The sequence below is a fragment of the Nothobranchius furzeri genome, chromosome 5 (assembly GCF_043380555.1).
Source record: "Nothobranchius furzeri strain GRZ-AD chromosome 5, NfurGRZ-RIMD1, whole genome shotgun sequence".
Taxonomy (NCBI): domain Eukaryota; kingdom Metazoa; phylum Chordata; class Actinopteri; order Cyprinodontiformes; family Nothobranchiidae; genus Nothobranchius; species Nothobranchius furzeri.
In genome coordinates, this window is record NC_091745.1 from 16,445,473 (window position 1) to 16,464,899 (window position 19,427).

The following is a 19,427-nucleotide window of genomic DNA, read 5'->3' on the forward strand; positions in this document are numbered from 1 at the left end:
GTCTCTGCACTGTCACAGACTTCATTTCAGCTTGATCATAATCTGCTTTTTATTGCGATGGAAGTCGTATTTCTTACGTTTTTTTTCACAAGCAGCTCCTAAAGTTGTCTGTCCTCCACAGTCCCTGTGAACTGTCAGATGATCTGACCACCAGCTCTAACGGAGAGAAACTCCTGGAGTCCTGCATCACTCCAGTTTATCATCTCAGCTGAGTCTGTAAACAAAAGTGAAACTTACTGTCGGTGTTTACTACGGGCTGCATGACTTTGTTTTTTTAAGTCGACAGTGAAGTAATGAAAATCGAGTTGACTTTGACTAGTCGTTGATGACGTCATACACCTGAAGCGGCGGGGGGTTGGGTTGGTTTGCTGGAGTTTTTGACAATTAAAATTACGCCCACATTTTCAAAGTTAAACACATTTCTTTTAACAATGGTAGTTTCTGCTTCAGCCCTCTCCCCCCTCCCCCTGCGCAGCGGCCGCAAACTCACTGATGTGCCTGCAGCCTCTCTTTTATTCCTGCTGCTCTAAACATTAAAATAATTATTTCATTTTCTGTTCCTCACTTCTGATTACCTTCAATGGTGTCTGTTTGTTGCAACCACCAGGTACAAAAACTAACTTTTTTTATTTGACTATTTTTCTGTCCTGCCTGTTTATTATCTTCCTGGATCTCCTCTCAATCCTAAAGAGAAACTGCTACCTGGGTTCATATATATTCACCTCATGAGTTACCTTTGAACTGCAGTTCTAAAAGATCTACCGACCGCAAAAACAGCGGAGTGCTCGCCGGCCGCATCAGTGAGGTGCGTCACCGGAGGACAAAACAGGTGATGCGCCCCGCTCCACAGCAGCGAAACGCATCCGGCACAAATAAAAGACAGAAAACATTAAAGGAAATGAGCCGACATGAGCGATCGCATGTTAAATTTATTTTGAGGTGGCGACACCTGATTTGATAATGTTACTGTGGCTGTGGTCAGGACAACAATCAGAGCTTTGCATGTGCAAGCTGGTTAAGGTTAGGATGGGAGTGAGGGGAAGGTTAAATAGCAAGAGGGTAAAGGTCACAATTTGGTTAAATGTCCGTTTTACCGCGGGTGTCAGTACCGACACTCTGGCACAGCGCGTCGCCTCCCGACGCGCAGGGGCTCGTCACGTGCTGTCTTCTCCGAGGACTGCATCTTGTCGGTCATTATCATGTGACAGCGACTAGTCGATAAAAGGCATAAAAAGTCACTACAGAGCAGTGAAGTCAACTAGTTCATACAACCGCTAGTGTTTACTTTCATTTTCAATATTCTAGCCTGCCGGAGCTCGGCTGTAAACCCCCACGTGATCATGACACCTCCTTCTGTTGCGCCAAGGAGTAATATTCACACGTCTGGCGTTGCAGCATTATTACTACCAAGCGTGGCAGCACGAATGCCACTGAATACCTGCGTCACCATGTCGACAAAGCGGTTTCATGAGACACATCATGGCAGCTGTATTGTGCTCATTTGCGGGCATGGTGTGTATTTTAAAAAGTGCTTTAGAGAATATCAGGAGCTGAACATATCTGATCAGTCCTACAGCAGAGACAACAGAGAGTGGAAGATGACAAAAATGTCTTTAGTGCATAATTTGTTTTTTATATTTGGAGAAAAAAAAGGTTTTGGGTGTAATCATCCTTTAGCAAAATATTTAAGTCTTCTGGATTGGTTCGGATGTTAAATTCAGTCGAAGATTTTGTGGAGAAAAATATCTGTAAACATCAAAAACTGTGATTGTGTAAAAACCAAATAAATGCCTAAATACCTTAATGTAAAGTCAGTATGTGTCACGCAACCTCCCTCTCAGCCGTCAACCTCCTCTAGGGAGGCACCGCAGAGCCGCTCAGACTCCATTACCCAACATCCCCAGCGCCAGGCTTCCGTTTCACGTCACCCGCCAAATCTATATAAGGAAGTGCCGCACAACGCCGACTCACTCAGTCATCGTTCAAACCTAACATAACCTAGGGTCCACACCAGAATTGTCTCAGATCACGAAGCCTGTTCAGATCAGACCAGCCAGATCTCAGAATCCTGTCTGTTCTTAAAGATCAGCCTCAGACCAGGAGTCACCGTGTTCAGCTGTGTCACCATACAGCTGCGCACCCGGCTCCCAGAGTAATCAGCGTGTCCATTCAACCCGGCGTCAGTCACTCCGCGCTTGGGTTAAAAGCCACGCCACATCCAAACTCTTGCCCAGCTCGAGTCACCCCGTTACAGGATGACTGAGTCCACAGTTAACCCAGCGGAGTTTGATAACCTGCGTGCTCAGGTCAACCGGATGGAAGTCACGGTGGAACGCCTAGCTGCCAAGGTGGATTCCATCACCACGGTGGTTCTCCAACTCTCTGCTGCGCAGCAGCAGCAGACCTCCAGAGACCGAGACCAACCTGTATTCAGCCTCCCGGAGAAATGGGATGGAACGCATGGCTCACCTGAAGGACTGTTAGCCACGTTAGGCATGACGTTCGAATGTCAGCCACACCGATATGCCACACCCCGCTCCCGGGTGGCGATGCTGGTCTCCCTCCTCACCGGTCGAGCTCAGGAGTGGGCAGGAGCCATGTATAATAAGAAATTGGAAGTCTGCAATGACTATGATATGTTCGTGAACAAACTCAGGAGGGTTTTCGTTCCCCCCAGTGGCGAGACGTCAACGGAGACTCAACTCCTCCAGCTCCGGCAAGGAAACCAGACGGTAGCGCAGTACACGTCTCGGTTCCGGACCAAGGCGGCCAAGCTGAGATGGGGAGACGACGCGCTAAAAGCGATCTACCTGGAGGGGCTCTTCTCCCGCATCAGAGACGGGATGATCGGACGGGAGACCCCCGGAACCCTGGACGAGGCAGCCGACCTCGCTCTTCAAATGGATTTACGCCTCTTTACGCGCCGACCTGCTGAGCCTGTGGCAGCGCCAACCAACGATCGGTCCCGCTCAGCCAGCCCACTCACTGACGAGCCCATGCAGCTGGGACACCTAAACCCAGAGGACAGGGAGAGGCGCTATAAGGAGGGGCTATGCGGCTATTGCGGCACACCGAGCCATCAGCGCTTTACCTGTCCTTCCCGGCCGGGAAACGCCGTCTCCAAGTAGGCAGCAGAGGGGTCCTACTTGGGTCGGCCGGAACCCCCTCGACCCGCACCATTCTCCCAGTGACCCTTCATCTCGCCCAGGGGCCCGTTGAGCTGGAGGCGCTTTTGGATTCTGGAGCAGCGGACTGTTTCATGGATAAGGATCTGGCGACCCGCCTACACATTCCCCTGTCCGCTCTCCACCGAACCATTCCCGTTACCTCTGTGGATGGTACTCCTCTCCAGCCCTATCCCATCCACCAGGAGACGGTGGACCTCCGTATGGATGTACATCCCCATTCCGAGACCCTCCGGTTCCTGATTATCACAGCCCGTTTATCCCCGCTGATCCTAGGCCACTCCTGGTTCCTACGTCATAACCCCCAGATCTCCTGGTCGACTGGGCGGGTGCTCACCTGGGGAGCGGCTTGTCATTCCCATGTACCTCCTCAACCTGACTCTGAACCCGAACCCCCAGATGTCGATGTCTCTCAGATCCCCTCCTGCTACCATGACCTGGCCCGGGTCTTCTCAAAGACACCTACCACCACCCTGCCTCTGCATCGACCATATGACCTGGAGATAAAGCTCCAGCCTGGCACAGTTACACCCCGGGGTCGCCTGTACTCCTTATCCCCGGCTGAGACCCAGGCCATGGAGGCGTACATCACGGAGGCTCTCCAAAAGGGGTTTATCCGACCCTCCACCTCGCCTGGAGCTGCGGGGTTCTTCTTCGTAAAGAGGAAGGAGGGGGGCCTTCGACCCTGCATCGACTATCGGGGTCTGAATAAGATCACGGTCCGCGACCGTCACCCTTTGCCCTTGATGTCCACCGCCCTGGATGTAGTGTCCCAATCCGCCATATTCACCAAGTTGGACCTGCGCAGCACCTACAACTTGGTCAGGATAAAACAAGGCGAGGAGTGGAAAATCGCCTTCATCACCCCGACAGGTCACTGGGAGTACCTGGTCATGCCCTTTGGCTTGTGTAACAGCCCTGCGGTTTTCCAACGGCTAATCACGGACGTCCTGAGGGACATGCTGGGCCGGTGGGTGTTTGTTTACCTTGACGACATCCTGATCTACTCCCGAACCCTGGATGAGCACATCACACACGTGCGAGCCGTTCTTTTCCGGCTGCTGGAGAACGGACTCTACTGTAAACTGGAGAAATGTGCCTTCCATCAGGAGACCATCTCCTTCCTGGGATTCGTCGTGTTGTCAAGAGGATTTTCAATGGACCCCCAGAAGGTCCAGGCTGTCGCCCAATGGCCGCAACCCACTTCCCTTAAACAGCTCCAGAGTTTCCTCGGATTCGCAATCTGTTACCGCCTCTTTATTCACGGTTTCAGTTCCATCGCCGCTCCTCTCACTGCCTTAACCAAGTCATCCAACCAGACTCACCCTTTCCGTTTCACTCCTGAGGCCACGCAGGAGTGCACCATTTCACGACCGCTCCCCTCCTCGTTCATCTGGACACAACAAAACCTTTCATCGTGGAAGTGGATGCGTCCGAGGTGGGTGCAGGAGCGGTCCTATCTCAACGCGGCCCGGACTTCAAACTCCACCCCTGTGCCTATTTCTCCCGGAAATTCACACTGACCCAGAGGAATTACGGGGTGGGGGACAGGGAGCTCCTGGCTATTAAATGGGCGCTGGAGGAGTGGAGGCAGTGGCTATTTGGTGCCCAGGACCCATTTACCATCTGGACAGACCACCAAAACCTAATTCATATCCAGAATGCTCGCCAACTCAACCCCCGTCAAGCCCGGTGGGCTCTATTCTTCGAATCTTACCACTTTCATCTGACCTATCGCCCTGGTTCTAAGAATCTGAAGGCGGACACCCTTTCCCGCCGTCACGCCCAATCTGCACCCGTCAGGGAACCACCGACCATTTTACCTGACCAGAGGTTCGTTGCAGCCCTTCACTGGCCAGTGGAGGACGCCATCCAAGCGACCCTGCCCACCGAGCCCGCACCTGCTGACACACCCTCCAATCGACTGTATGTGTCATCCTGCTGCCGGTCTGAGGCCCTAGCATGGGGACATGCTTCCCGTTTGGCTGGTCACCAGGGGGAGACCCGCACCCTCCAGTTCCTACGACGGGCCCTGTGGTGGCCCTCCATGGCTAAGGATGTCCATGAATACGTGACTGCATGTTCCACCAGCGCCCGTTCCAAGACTCCGAACCAACCCCCGGCTGGTGACCTCCACCCTCTTCCTGTCCCACACAGACCCTGGTCCCACATAGGCCTGGACTTCGTTACGGGGTTGCCTCCCGTCAACCAGCTCGACACCGTCCTGACCATCGTGGACAGGTTTTCCAAGGCGGTCCAGTGTGAAAAAAATACGACAGAATCACTAACACGAGTGCTTCAGTGCTCGGGTATCCTTAATTACATGGAAAATTAAACAAAACTGGCCTTGAATAAAATCATTTTAATTCTAAAACTCCCACCACTAAATCACAATATCAAACCACAAATTATAGTTTGTTGTAAAAACACGGAATCTGCATTTTTCTGCATCGGGGAAATCTCAGTGTCCTGAAGAAAACATTAAACAGAAACCAGGAAAAATGAGGGCCCGGATGTTTGGTTATAAAACATTTCAGTCGAGAATTCAGTTCAGGAAGTAGTCCAGCCGAGGAGCACCCGTCTGCTTTCACGCCACGCCCTCAGCCTTTATCACTGTTATCAGAATGTCAGCAACACTGGCTCACGTCTTCTATACTTTAGAGACAGAAGAAAGACGTCTCTGATTATTGATACGCATCAGGCTCAATATTAATGACTGCAGCTATCAAAAATAATCACTACAATTACAATGATAGATGGTCAGGCAGTGGAAAAAGGGTACCTACATCTAAATGAAAGTGAAAAGATGTTCACTATGACTGCCAGGCTCCCAAATGTTCTGTTCCTAGACTGGGAGCACACATTAATTCTTCTGCCTATTACACAATTATCGCCCCATTACTCACAAGTTCGTTCGGTTTCTGTCTCCAGCCAGGAGAACACAGCAGTGCCGCCATTACAACCTATTTTACACCACAAATGAGAACGGCAGCAGGGGCTGTTGAGTGAGATAGGAGGAATAAAATCACTTTTCCCAACACCAAATGGACTGAACGCTAGGAACAGGAGTGACTTTGATTGTCCCACTCCATCACTCAGAGACAGACGAGTAGGGAAGCGGGAAAAAAGGAGAGATCATAAAGAGAGAAAAAACATGAAAATGAATCGTGGTTCAGACTCGGAGATGCAAGGGAAACATGAGGTCATCATACGCAGAGCTGGAGTGGACTAGAACTGATGAGTGGCTCTGATTGGCTGCAGCAGATGGTGAACACATATGCACACAAGAGGATGAGGAGACCTAATGACGCGTGAAAGAGAATCACCCCCTCTCCTCCGCACAGGACTGTCATTTCACTCATCACGTGGTTGAATTGTTAATTCCATAATCCATGAAATGTGCTTCTTATTTTACTATCTGCTAATTACACTTAACAGAAAGTAAAGTCTGCACACACACACACTTTCAGGAATGTTCAAAAGATGTCAACGTTAGGGAAAATAATCAAACTTGTGTTTGAATTTTGGCGTCTTAACAACCATAAAAACTATCTAAAGAAAGGAGATCAATACTGAAATCATATTCCACTTTGCCAACATGCTTATATTCGTCATTCCTTCCAAATAATGCACACTTCCTCTCCTTTTAAAGGCTAGTGGCATTGTAACAAGAAGTCAGCTCTAAAACAAGAGCCCACCAACAGCAAACACCTCATGTCAAAACAGCGCCTGCACTTTTTAAGTCCCACAAACTCAGTGGGTGGAGCCTATAGGTCCAACAACCCCAGTGAACGCTGTGCAGCAACACTTTTCATGGTTCTTGATTTGTTAGCTTCCGTTTCGCTACTGGAAAAAAATATAATATTTTATGTTCACTCACTTTCTGAGACTCCAATGTGCTTTACAGTACATCAATACACACACACACACACACACACACACACACACACACACACACACACACACACCTATTTGCACACTGATGGTGATGAGCTACATTGTAGCACACTGTCAGAGGTGAGGCTGCAGCACAATCTGTGCCACCTGTTCCTCTGACCACCTCCAGCAGGTGAGGAGGGAGAAGTGTCTTGCTCAAGAACATGACTGACACAGACAAAGCGTGAGTTTGAACCGGCAACCGGCTGGTTACAGAACAAATTCTCCACCCCTGATCCACTGGAAGCTGCAGTCTCCTAAAACTGTGACCTGTTTTACTCATAATCGGAAACACTGGGTTTACAAATTAAACTGGCAAAGTGACCACAGCTGTGCTACCGTCTTATTTTGACAACTTCCTGTCAAATCAGTGCTGTGTGTTCATCTAGATGCAATAATCAGTATTGACTAAAATGTTAATTCAGATATTCAGATTTCCTTCCATGATGGAGCTGACCTAATTTTCATCTAAACTTGTAAAACGCAAACTAATTTTTACTGATGAACAAACAGCTGTTTTCTAGTTACTACCAGCTGTGCTTTGGTTTGATAGAAACCTAGACAGACCGCAGCCAAAGCAAATTGATTTTGCTCTACATGTTCTACCTGACAAACAGACCACAGTTTGTGAGGCTGAAGAACTGCACATCAAACCAGGCGATCAGTAACATTGGAGCACCACAGGGGACTGTACTCTCACCATTCCTTTTCACCCTGTACACCTCAGACTTCCAGTACAAATCAGAGACCTGTCATCTACAGAAATACTCAGATGACTCTGCAGTTGTCGGTTGTATCAGAGATGGACAGGAAGCTGAGTACAGAGAGCTGGTGGAGCGCTTTGTTGCATGGTGTGGAAACAATCATCTGGCCTTGAACGTGAACAAAACAAAGGAGATGATTTTAGACTTCAGAAGAAACAGGGTGGCGTCAAACACTGTTTCCATCATGGGAGAAGAAGTGGAGGTGGTTGAGGAATACAAATACCTTGGAGTTCACCTGGACAACAGACTGGACTGGAGAAAGAACAGCGAAGCCGTTTACAAGAAGGGACACAGCAGACTGCACTTCTTGAGGACGCTTAGGTCCTTCAGTGTCTGTAGCAAGATGCTGCAGATCTTCTACAAGTCTGTTGTTGAGAGTGTAATCTCTTCAGCCATCGTCTGTTGGGGTAGCAGCATCAGAAGCAGGGACCTGGAAAGGCTCAACAGCCTAATAAAAAAGGCTGGTTCTGTTCTGGGGATGACTGTGGAACCGCTGGAGGAGATAATGCAAAGAAGGATTCTCCAGAGAATCAAGAAAATGATGGACAACCCTGAGCATTCTTTTCACAAGACTGTCTGACAACTAGGGATTGGTACCTTTGACATTTGAATCGGTACTAATTCCCGGTACCTAGAAATTGATACCGGTACTTAACGGTACCAATTTTCGATACTTTTGAGTGTTTATTACTTTAATTCTCTTTTATAATTAAATATATACTTTTCTCAATATATAACCATATTTGATAAATATCACGATAAATAACATTCAACTGTTTGTATTTTAACATCGTCCTTGTAGTTTTATAAGCTGATAATTAAACTGAAGCAAACATCTTACTGTGAACTAAATTTACTGTGTATCTTCATTCCTTTTGCCGTCTTTTTTCATTTGATTTTTCCTACTGGGAAGTTAGAATTTCCGAGGAGAAAGCGAACGCACCATTAGATGATAACAATGGTGGCAATGGAAGCTAACACATCAAGCTAACGTTAACTTAAACAGTTTATTTAACTGCTGGAGCACGATGATGCCTCACACTTAGATCGTTGTAAAGTGAAGCCAAACTTTAGTGCGCGTTCATGTTCTTCTAGTCGGAAATTCTGAGTTCCGAGGAGAAAGCGAACGCACCATTAGCGAAACGGAAGCTAACAAATCAAGCTAACGTTATATTAAACCTTTTATTTACCTGCCGGAGCAGATTAAGATGAGGATGTCTCACTTAGATCGTTGTCGCTGGTTTCATCATCACCCAGTTACCCATCACATTTAGTGAAGTGGACCCAAGCTTTAGCGTGCGTTCTTTGCATGCTGCTCTGTTTACAACTGGCTCGAAGCGAGCGACGACATAACGCTTTTGCGCATGCGCAGCTGTCTTGGCAAGTTCTCGTTATGAAGGACGGGTACCGAAACGAGGCACAGTTTGAAATGACGTGAATCAGTACTCGGTCGGTACTATGGAATTCGGTCAGTACCTTAAAAAGTACCAAATTCGGTACCCATCCCTACCGACAATGGAAGAGTGTCTTCAGTCAGAGGCTTCTTCAGTTTGGCCGCAACACTGACCGCTACTGGAGATCCTTCCTGCCAACAGCCATTGTAATATACAACAACTCTTTGATGACTTGATTATTATTATTAATATTCCGAGCTACTACAGCAATCAATTTCCCTCTGGGATTAATAAAGTATTTTTGAATTGAATTGAATGTAGGTCTAGCCACGCTCCATTGGAGCCTGGGCAGTTTTGTTTTGTGCCAATCACAGCGCTCTATTGGTTTGGTGGGCGGGATGATGTGACGGAGCAGAACAAAGATGGTGACGGCTCGTTTGAAACAGCTTTGGCACCAACTTTGGACTATTTAGACTTGGGCTTATCTTCAATAGAAGATAGAGGTACTTAAGTCCTTTGTTTACAAAAAGGATGAATTTGCATCTTCTTCAACAGTGCATGACGGACTGCCCCTTTACTGACATCCACAGTGGTGAGTATGCCATGTTGTTCGCTGTCCAATAGCGTGCGGAGACAGTTTGAAAGACAACCATAGATCCCACCCAATGACTGAGCTCTGTCTATGGGTTGTGGCTAGACTATATTCACATATACAGGATCGCTACCCAGGCTATATTTTATGAGATTCAGCTTTGTGGAAAACGGTATTTTTTTAGGAAATGCCCTTGAGATACTGATCGATTTCTTTCTGGCTTCTTCATTCTGGCCATCTTGTGATCAGGGTCCACTGGGTAGACGGAAACAATAAGTAGACGTCACTTAGAAAACAACATGTACCTCTCACCTGTTTTTATTCTGCCTGCCGTCCCTCTACACACAATAACTTCACCCTACTAATTATTCTCCTTGTCCCCATGAAGCAGTCACCGTGAGACTTGGATGATGCAGGATTTGCCAGCAAAGGATTTCAAGCAATTAAGATGTCGATAATGTGTGGAAATAAAGTGGGGCTTGTTCATTGGCTTACACATAGTAGAGAACACACACTTCACCCTGTGGATGACCTTCTAAGTGACAAGCTGCAGCTTACAGGCCTGGGAAGCCTTTACATGTAATTCAAACAATTTTCCATCTCATTTGTACTCACTTTAGGCCTCAGCCTTCCTGATTAACACATCGAAGGAGAAGACGCCTGCTGCTCAGAGAGGAGAGAAGCTGGTCAGAGGCAACAATGACACAAATGCACAGAATAAATATATCCTTGCAACTCATTGAATTGACACATAGATCTGAAAAGCAGATGTGGTTTTTTTTTTTTTTTCAATAAATATTGTCTCTGGGCTCCTAAAATGGCCTTTTTGTGAACGAATACCATAAAAAGAAAATTTGGGCGCATTCAGAAAACACCATTGCCATGTGGATGGAACATGAGACTACAAATATCTACAAACAATTAGCTAACACTCTGAGAATTTAAGTCTTCAATCCCAGAAATGTGTGTGCATCATTGATGCTCGTCTCCTCCACACTGTCAAAAATACCCAAAACTAAGTATTTTAATTGATCAGTTTGGTTTTACCTCACACACACACACACACACACGCGCGAGCGCACACACACACACACACAAGTACCCAAAAAATCAGAGGGGATTAAAGCTTTCTGGAGTTTTCCTCTTTCAGAAATTATGTACGATTTGTCAGAAATCTGTAAAAGTGATCATCTCATGTACTGTGATATAATATAAGAAATACGCCTTTTTTTTGTCGCTAAGCAGAGCTCTATGCAATGTGAAACTGAGCACCGACCAGAACTAACCAATAGCGTTAGACTACTGCTTACTTGCTTCAAATTTAAGGAATACCTCGACTGATGCAGAGTTGATGAGCTTTTCATGGACAAGAAAGTCTCTAAAATATAAATAAATGAGAACACAACATATGAGAATAATACTCATAAAACAACGTGTTTTAGCTGTTTGTTGCTACAGAAGCACATTTATAAACAGAAACGTGAAGTCGCCATCTTAAAAAAACAGAGGAACCGCGTTTTTGTGCGATACGCTTGTCAGCCACTAGATGGTGCCATTGGATAAGAGAAATACTCCGGAAAGAAGCAATAAAGGAGCGTGTCGCTTAAATCATCGGTGTCACAGGGATCTGATCAAACTGAAGCCTGCAAATGTTCCTGATTGTATTTTAAAAAGTGTTTTGTTGGTTTGAGTAAATAAAGGAAGTTTGAATTTACCAACATGAACAATAACTGATTATATCTCTACAGAGGATTCCAGAGTACTTGGCTGCAGCTCTGCAGGCGAGTCCAAACTCCAATATGTCTCCTCAGAATGGAGGTTTCAGCTGAAAACAAATGAAGCGAGTCAGCTAATAGGACATTTACATCATGGAGGATTACAATAATAAAAAGGTCAAAAGGCAATTGGCGGCCTCGTGAGAGGAAACTTTAATCGCTCTAGCTGTGACAGAGAAAGCAGTTCTGCATCATACTTTTTTCACTGGAATTTTGCTCCACAATAAAAACGTTCTAAGAAATGTTCTGAGATATGCATTTGATGAGAAATCATCTTTTAAAGCCTGTGGAATCGTGAAAAACTACAGTACAGGCCAAAAGTTTGGACACACCTTCTCATTCTATGTGTTTCCTTTATTTTCATGACCATGAGCATTTAGAAAGGGGCCAACAAGTGCTAAACACCTCTGGGAACTCCTTCAAGACTGTTGGAAAATCATTTCAGGTGATGACCTCTTGCAGCTCATCAAGAGAATGTCAAGAGTGTGTAAAGCAGTAATCAGAGCAAAGGGTGGCTATTTGAATAAAATAGAATATAAAACATGTTTTCAGTGATTTCACATTTTTTGGTAAAGTACATAACTCCACATGTGTTCATTCATAGATTTGATTCCTTCAGTGAGAATCTCCCAAAGTAAATGGTCATGAAAATAGAGACAACACATTAAATGAGAAGGTGTGTCCAAACTTTTGGCCTGTTCAACTAAAACAAATCTGCTCTACATTAAAGTAAAGACTCCAAGATTATTAATGACATCATCTTTGTGATGCAACACATTAACCTTCAGTTATTTCAATATGACGTTTTATTATGGTGTCAGGTTTCCGCCAAAACCCGTGCAAGCGTAGCCAAAACCCGTGCACGCGTATTGTCCACATCGCGCGTGCGAACGGGACTCGCGCGTGGAGGTTAGAACCTCATAAGTGAAAATATACATGGCAAGGAGGTCATTTGTACACTGAGAGGGAGCAAACTGTGTCTGTGAGCGCACAAGGATGTGCACAAGTGACAAACCTGCGTGCGCGCGTTGGCCAACGAGCACACGGCAGAGGAAAACATGCGCGCGGCAGCCTCACTGCGTGCTCGGTGCGGCAGCCTCACTGCGCGTGTGGCAGCCTTTCTGCGTGCTCGGTTTCTGATTCTGCTCGCTCGGCTGTTGGGAGTTTTGGCACTCTGGAGGCGTGGAAGAATTAAAGTGCCAGAAACTGAGCAGTTGAACTTTCAATTTGAGAGCAGAATTTCATATCAAGAGACCATCTTTTTAATTTCAGAATACGATTTTATATTATTGCTCTCAAAACTTGTAATGCTTGCGCTCAAAATGTCTGCTCTCTTTCAAATTCACTCTGTTCTCCTTCAAATCTTTGTTTTTGCGCTCAGATTTAACCTTCTTACACTGGTATTGTCTTCTCATGTGACAACTTTTTCTCTACACGGATCAAAACTCCTCCCACAAGTCTGTCCCCTGCTCTCACGGGTCTTGTCTGCTCTCGCTCAAAACTTAGAAGTACAATCTCCTAGCAACCGCTCAGCCAATAGAAAGACTTGTGGGACTGGGCGGGAACAAACCTCTTTGGGGTGCGCTCGTTTTGCGCTCTGTGGATTTTCCTGTGTGGCTGCCGCATCTGCGCACCAACAGCCTGGCTAATACCCGCTCTGATCTGGAGCGATAGTTTCACCTGCACCAGCAAAATGGACCAGAACCAACAAGACGCTCAAGTAAGTTATTTTTTAAGGCTACTAGCTGCAGTTTATTCCATAAAATTGTTTTGTTATGCTACTTTTTACGACTCCTCGCATTTAATATTGCAACAGGGGCACAGCTAGGTGGATTAGGGTCCTACATGGAATAAAATGTCCGGTGTTTCATCCAGAAACTGGGGGTCGAGTTATGAGGGGCTAGATATGTGTGTCAGGGAAATATCCAAAAATGTTTTCTAGTGCCGTATTCCCCAGAGTTGGATAAGTGAATGAAAAAGGATTGTTTTAACCAGCGCAGTAATTCTTATCTGCCAGCAGTTTGTCTGCTTTAGATTAGAATAAACCATGTAACTTAATGGGAGGTAGTAGCATTTTGTGTGCAAAACTGTAAAATTACTAAATTATGATACCAGTTATTCCTGTTGAGCTCAATAATCATGTTGACTGCAAATGAAAAGTAAGAAGTAACACATTTGCAGGAGCCAATTTAGACAGTAGACAAATTTTCACTTAGGGTGGAATATCCCTTTAAATCAAACTTCAAACATGCACGTAAGCAATTTACAGAATATTTTAATTACATTTCATGTTAATCATTATTGTTTACTTAACAATGATTGTTGGTCACTGATTTAAAAAAATGTCTTTAATAGGTTTCCTGTCCATTGTGTGATAAGAATTTACTCAGGAGTCTATACAATTGCATGCCAGCTTTTGTGGTGAAGGAGGAAGAGGACAGGTGCATGTTTTTACCCATGCACGTTGTACACAATATGTTATGAGAGTTTAATCTTTTTTTTTTGTTTGTTTCCACATCTGAACAGCATCATACTGGATGTGGATGACTCTTCCAAGCACTTAAGCTGGTTAGAATTTTTACAAACATTTATGTTAATGTGTAGGTTTTAAAATAAATAATAATAAACACAATGTTGTTGTCAATAGCTTATCAGACATCCTGAAGTTCCTACAAGAAAGAGTTGACAACACTAAAACCTTAAACATTAATGTGACAAGGGACGACCTTTACCAGAGAGGTCTGAAACAGTGGGCCAGACAGAAGCAGGCTTCCCTCAAAAACCAGCTAAGTGTTTCCTTTATTGGAGAACACGGCATTGATGAAGGAGCACTACGCAGAGAGTTCCTAACCAGTATGTATTCCTTGCTAATGTCAACATACCAACTTTGAATATAGTTGAAAATGGCAAACTGTCATTTCTTTTTTCCCAATAGAAATGATGCGAGGCCTTGAGTTGAACTTATTTGAAGGAGTTTCATGCAAAGGCAAAACCCCAAATATAGTATCTCTTACTACCAGGAAAACAGATACAGGTATGTACAGTATGATGCTGCTCTGCAGTGTAACTTGGCTTGTTTTGTGTTCAGGATCTGTGGGGAGATCATTGCCACCAGCTTGGTTCAAGCAGGACCAGCACCGAATTTCTTTTCTACTTGGTCTTACCATTTCTTGCGTCATGGACAAATAACAAATGAAGATGTGCCAGAGGTGACTGATACGGAAACCCAGAACCTGATTCAGGAGGTAAATTAAACAGAATAATTCATTTTCTGTAAATTGTACTAACAAGTGTTTCTGATTGAAGGTCGAACGTGCCGAAGAAGACGCAATGACAGACCTTTCTGATGCCATTGGTCAATTCACAGCAATTGCAAAAGGGCCATCATTGAGTAGGCTATGTTAATGTAGCATTAAACAAGTCATGCAATTTTTGAAAATTGAGTTATTACAAGTTCATTATTCTTTTTGCTAGGGCCATCAGTTTGCATTCGGTGATGAGACTCATACCGATGCTAAGTCAGCTTAGAGGACTGGCCATCTAGGGTTTGGATGAGCTGTTGCCACAACACCACCAGGCACTTCAGCCCCTCTTTCTTCCTGGGAACCTTAGACAGGTAAGTACAAATTCTTTAGGCCTCTGCAAAAAAAATATGTCCATTACAAAAACATATAGGAAATGCAGAGAAGCTGAAGCTGTTTTTGTTCCATCAACAGTTCTAATCGATTTTTATAAAAATACTAAGAATCAAATCGATTCACAAGTACAAGAATCTGTTTGTTTAACATTGTTTGCCCCAATTTATTTTTTACAGCTATCATTTTTTTTACAGACAGCAATTTTAAGTTTTCTTTAAGGAAGCTATCAGATGTATTTTTTATTCTAATATCATGGCAATGAAGTTTTACATATTCTTTAGTGGTATACATCTTCATTTTCTTATATTAATTTAGCTCTGCAGGATAAGCAGAAGCAGCCCTAACAGTTTTATCTTTTTAATTCACAGTATTTTTAAAAACGTCTTTTGTAGGTGGATGCAGACTTCGTTGTGGAGGCACTGGCTCCTCAGTACAGCGACAATGGATGAGTAAGACACAAAGGAAGTGGACATGATCAACTTTTTGCAGGACCTCTTGCAAAACCTGGAAGGAGGAGGTAGCCACAGAACCATGCAGGATTATTCCACTTTTACTGCTCATAATGCTTAGCTCTTTTTAAAATTGTTATGTTCAGTGCCTTGGGCTCCTGTAAAGGCAGTGGAAGGTGTTACATAAATAAAAATTGATTGATTGAGAAAATTTTGAAGTGTCAGAGAGACCATTGTGTTTCACCCAATCCCCCATCAAATAAAAAAAATTTAAAAATAAATTATAAATATATTTGTTTTGAAACTGATTTAGCCATTACACCTTAATTAGACCATAAAGTAACTGGCTAATTACAGAGAGGCAATCAGTACCTCAATCATGTTAGTGACACACTGATTTTTTTTTTCACCCTTCAGGAATAGATGACCAAGATGGGAGCCCATCAGATGGCTGTGGAGCAAAGCAGTTGTCAGTGCAAGGATTTTTTTCAGTGGGTTTCAGGCCAGGCACATGCGCCACTAACAGACACAGAAAGAGAATTTTACAAGATAACTGTAAATGTTGATCACGACAGTACCACCCGGTATGGACCACACTTAATCACCTTACCTACACGGCACGTTACTACATACACTGACTTTGAAAGTCAGCTTACTCAGGCAGTCTGTGATAGATTTGATTTTAGCAGACATTAAGTGAAAACAAGATGGCCACTGTTCTGGGTTCAGGTTACTGTATAATGGTTCATATTTAACTTTGAATCCAAAAAGACAAATGGTTTTGTTAAATAATGTAATGTTTTGGAGCTAGAAAGCGACATTGTTACATGAATCCATAAAGTTAGGCTTATTGCCATTTCAAATACATGTTATGTATTTCTTTTGTAACATTAATAAAAGCACTGGAACTGATCTCTTGATTTTTTATTTCAAGTACACATTAATCTGACAAAGCAGCATTAACATATTCTCTGCACAATAGATAAAGTTCCTTAGTGTTTGAACGCTCCCAATTTTGTGCCAGTAGCAAATGCAGGTCAGCATGCTGCTCTTCAGTGAGGGGACTGTCGAACTCCGGGACCACAACAGCACCGTCCACATCTGGGCTGTACTCTGCTGCAACATCCCAGTCAATGTCTGGCTCTTGGAAATCCTGACATTACAACAAGAGAACAATGATGATGTTTCTATATTGAGCTGCAATTTGTCAACAAATAAGCAAAATTTCCTAAATTTTAATAGAAACCAAATTATCACATTGTTGTGCAGGATTACTATATGCCAAAATTAGATAAAAAAAAAACTTACAAATAGCAGGGACAAGAATAACAAAAATTCAAAATGGTTTTGATTTAGAACTTTTACTATTTTGCAGGGGTGTAATTGTCATTTACTTGCATCACCGTAATTAAGTACAGTTTGCAATTTAAAATGTTTAACCTTTAGTAGGTTTTAGGGCTGGTTGATGAATAAAAGCATATTAATTTTAAAAAATCTAATCGATCGATAGATAATTATTTCAAAATTTTAAAACCGTAGAAGAGAATATATATTGAAGTGCATCCCTGGCCATTTTATGCTATTTCTTTAAGCGACAGTCTGTAGTTTTCTGCCACTAGGGGGCAGTACGTACCTAAATCATAACAAACAAGCTACATTTTTGTGTTCCGTGATGAGCCTACCAATGAATAGCCGTAAAGGCCACAAAAAAAGCACTGGGAGTGTTGCAGCACAATTTTTTTACGGGCTAACTACCTTGTCAGATCGTTCAACCTCCTGCAAAATGACAACAAGCACATCGGACTCCCTTTCATCAGTCAGCAGTAGAGAAATGCCATATTTCACATTCAGTATCTTTTAAAGCGGCGTTCAGTATGTTCATAGAGCTCCTCATTTAGCTTCATGTTTGTGTTTCAATCTTTATTGAAATTATTTTTTAAACTTCCTGTAGTGAGCAAGGAGATCGTGACGTAACAGTTTTTTTATTTTTATATAACTTTATTAACAAACAAAGCTTACAGGCAGATGTAACTGCTGGTTGTTGGAACTGTGAGCTGCACAAAAACAGGCATAGTTGCTCCAATGACTGGATTCAAATTGGGTTTTGGAGTTAGAAACCAACTCAATATGGCGGTGAAGCAGTTACTCTCCAGCAGCCAATGATGTCTATGGTACGGCTTATGTACAAAGAAACATGCTGTCTAAAGCCTGGTTCATGCTTCTCCGTCAGCTCCGCAAGGGACAGACACGCACGGATTGACGGAAGTGTTTTGCTCTCATACTTCTCCGTCTCCTGGAGAGTGTTGCAAAGCAATTCCTCGGCAGGACAACAGAGGGCGTAGCGCTGTTCTGCAGTATCCTGTCATGTATTGGTCCAAGATAGTGTGTTTATATTGTATTTTTTGTGTATATAAGAGACTTTTAACATGGACATATTTGTCTCTCATTCTCCTCCACCTCTTCATGCGCTCGCCACCTCTAAACCCACGTTTCCTGTCATTTCCGTCCACAAATAAAACGCTTGCTGCATATCTTTTCACTCCTCCAGTCACGGGGGAACTAAATGTTCATGTTTTTAGAGTTTTTTCGCGAGGTATTCTTCAAGCTGCTTCGTGTCTGCCGCTTGTTATCCTCGGCTCTCTTTATGTTTTTGAGGGTGCAATGACGGCGCTGTAAACAACAGCGGCGTCCTGACCAATCACAAGCTTGCGTTGTCCGTCTCGACTGACGGCTGTTTAGAAAAGAGAGCTCGACTCCGTCCGTCCTTGCGGAGCTCTCCGGCAGGCACGCAAGGACGTTGCGTGTCTCCGCACTGACGCAGACGGAGACGCATGAATCAGGCTTAAGGCTACGTTCACACTGCAGATCTTAAATATCCATTCAGATTTTTTGAGTAAATTTAATGTTTTGTGTGGTTGTACACATTATAACTGAAATACAACAGCAAACACTCTCCTGTGTTAACGTTAAAAGTACAGAAGAGAACAAGAACTCACACACTAGGAGCTCTGTGGAGTCTGAACTGAGAAGTGGAGCTGTGATCCCAAGAGCTTCACTGACAGACTTCATCCACAATTCCAGGATCACACCTGTGAAGTCTCCTGTTTTGAGCTGGAAACTATTTTCAAAACTAAACTATTTTACTCCTTATTCCCACAGTCGTCCCATGTTAGTATTTTCCCTCACTTAAGCCGCTTTCACATCTGGGTCAGCATGGATGCGTTCGGAACCAAATGTTTTGTTCACATATGGCTCACATGTGTGTATTTCGTTCTAAGGAGACTTTTTTTTCAGACTACTTCCCTCGGAGGTCCGGCTGGTGCCGAGCAGACACTATGGACTGATTGGCAGTTGAAACTCACACCTACCGCCTCCTATTGGGGAGTTGGATCAAACACCGGGGGGTTTCCGCATGTGCGATTACTTTTCATCCTGGTTGCTGTTTAGCCCACATGAAGCACTAAGCTGCTGTCTCCCGCTCCGCAGCAGAGGAGGACAGCAGTGTGTGTGTGTAGCAGCGGTTATAAGGACACGTCTGCAGCGGAGGACACTACAGCGCTGAAGTAGGAAGGATTAGAGGAGAGCAGACTATTAGAGAAGCGCAGTGTGTGTTGGTGCAGCCATGGACGTAATTTTCACTTTAGATGTGGGGGGGACGGGGGGGGGGGGGGGGGGGGTCTTTACAGTATGTTCA

General features: G+C 44.3%; 1 protein-coding gene and 1 long non-coding RNA gene across 4 annotated transcripts in view; one reads left to right on the forward strand and one right to left on the reverse strand.

Annotated features, from left to right (window-relative positions):
* The window catches only part of znf385c (zinc finger protein 385C), a 443,520-nt gene that overhangs the window by 355,303 nt on the left and 68,790 nt on the right, over positions 1-19,427 (reverse strand). The gene's annotated exons all lie outside the window — the stretch shown is intronic.
* LOC139069983 (uncharacterized) lies at positions 13,917-18,420 on the forward strand. Of its 3 annotated transcripts, XR_011520645.1 has the most exons (4): positions 13,917-14,087; positions 14,173-14,214; positions 14,294-14,891; positions 14,953-18,420. It is a non-coding gene; the product is annotated as an uncharacterized lncRNA (long non-coding RNA). The 3 variants fall into 3 exon arrangements; XR_011520643.1 differs by having other exon boundaries at positions 13,917-14,214; XR_011520644.1 differs by having other exon boundaries at positions 13,917-14,214; positions 14,366-14,891.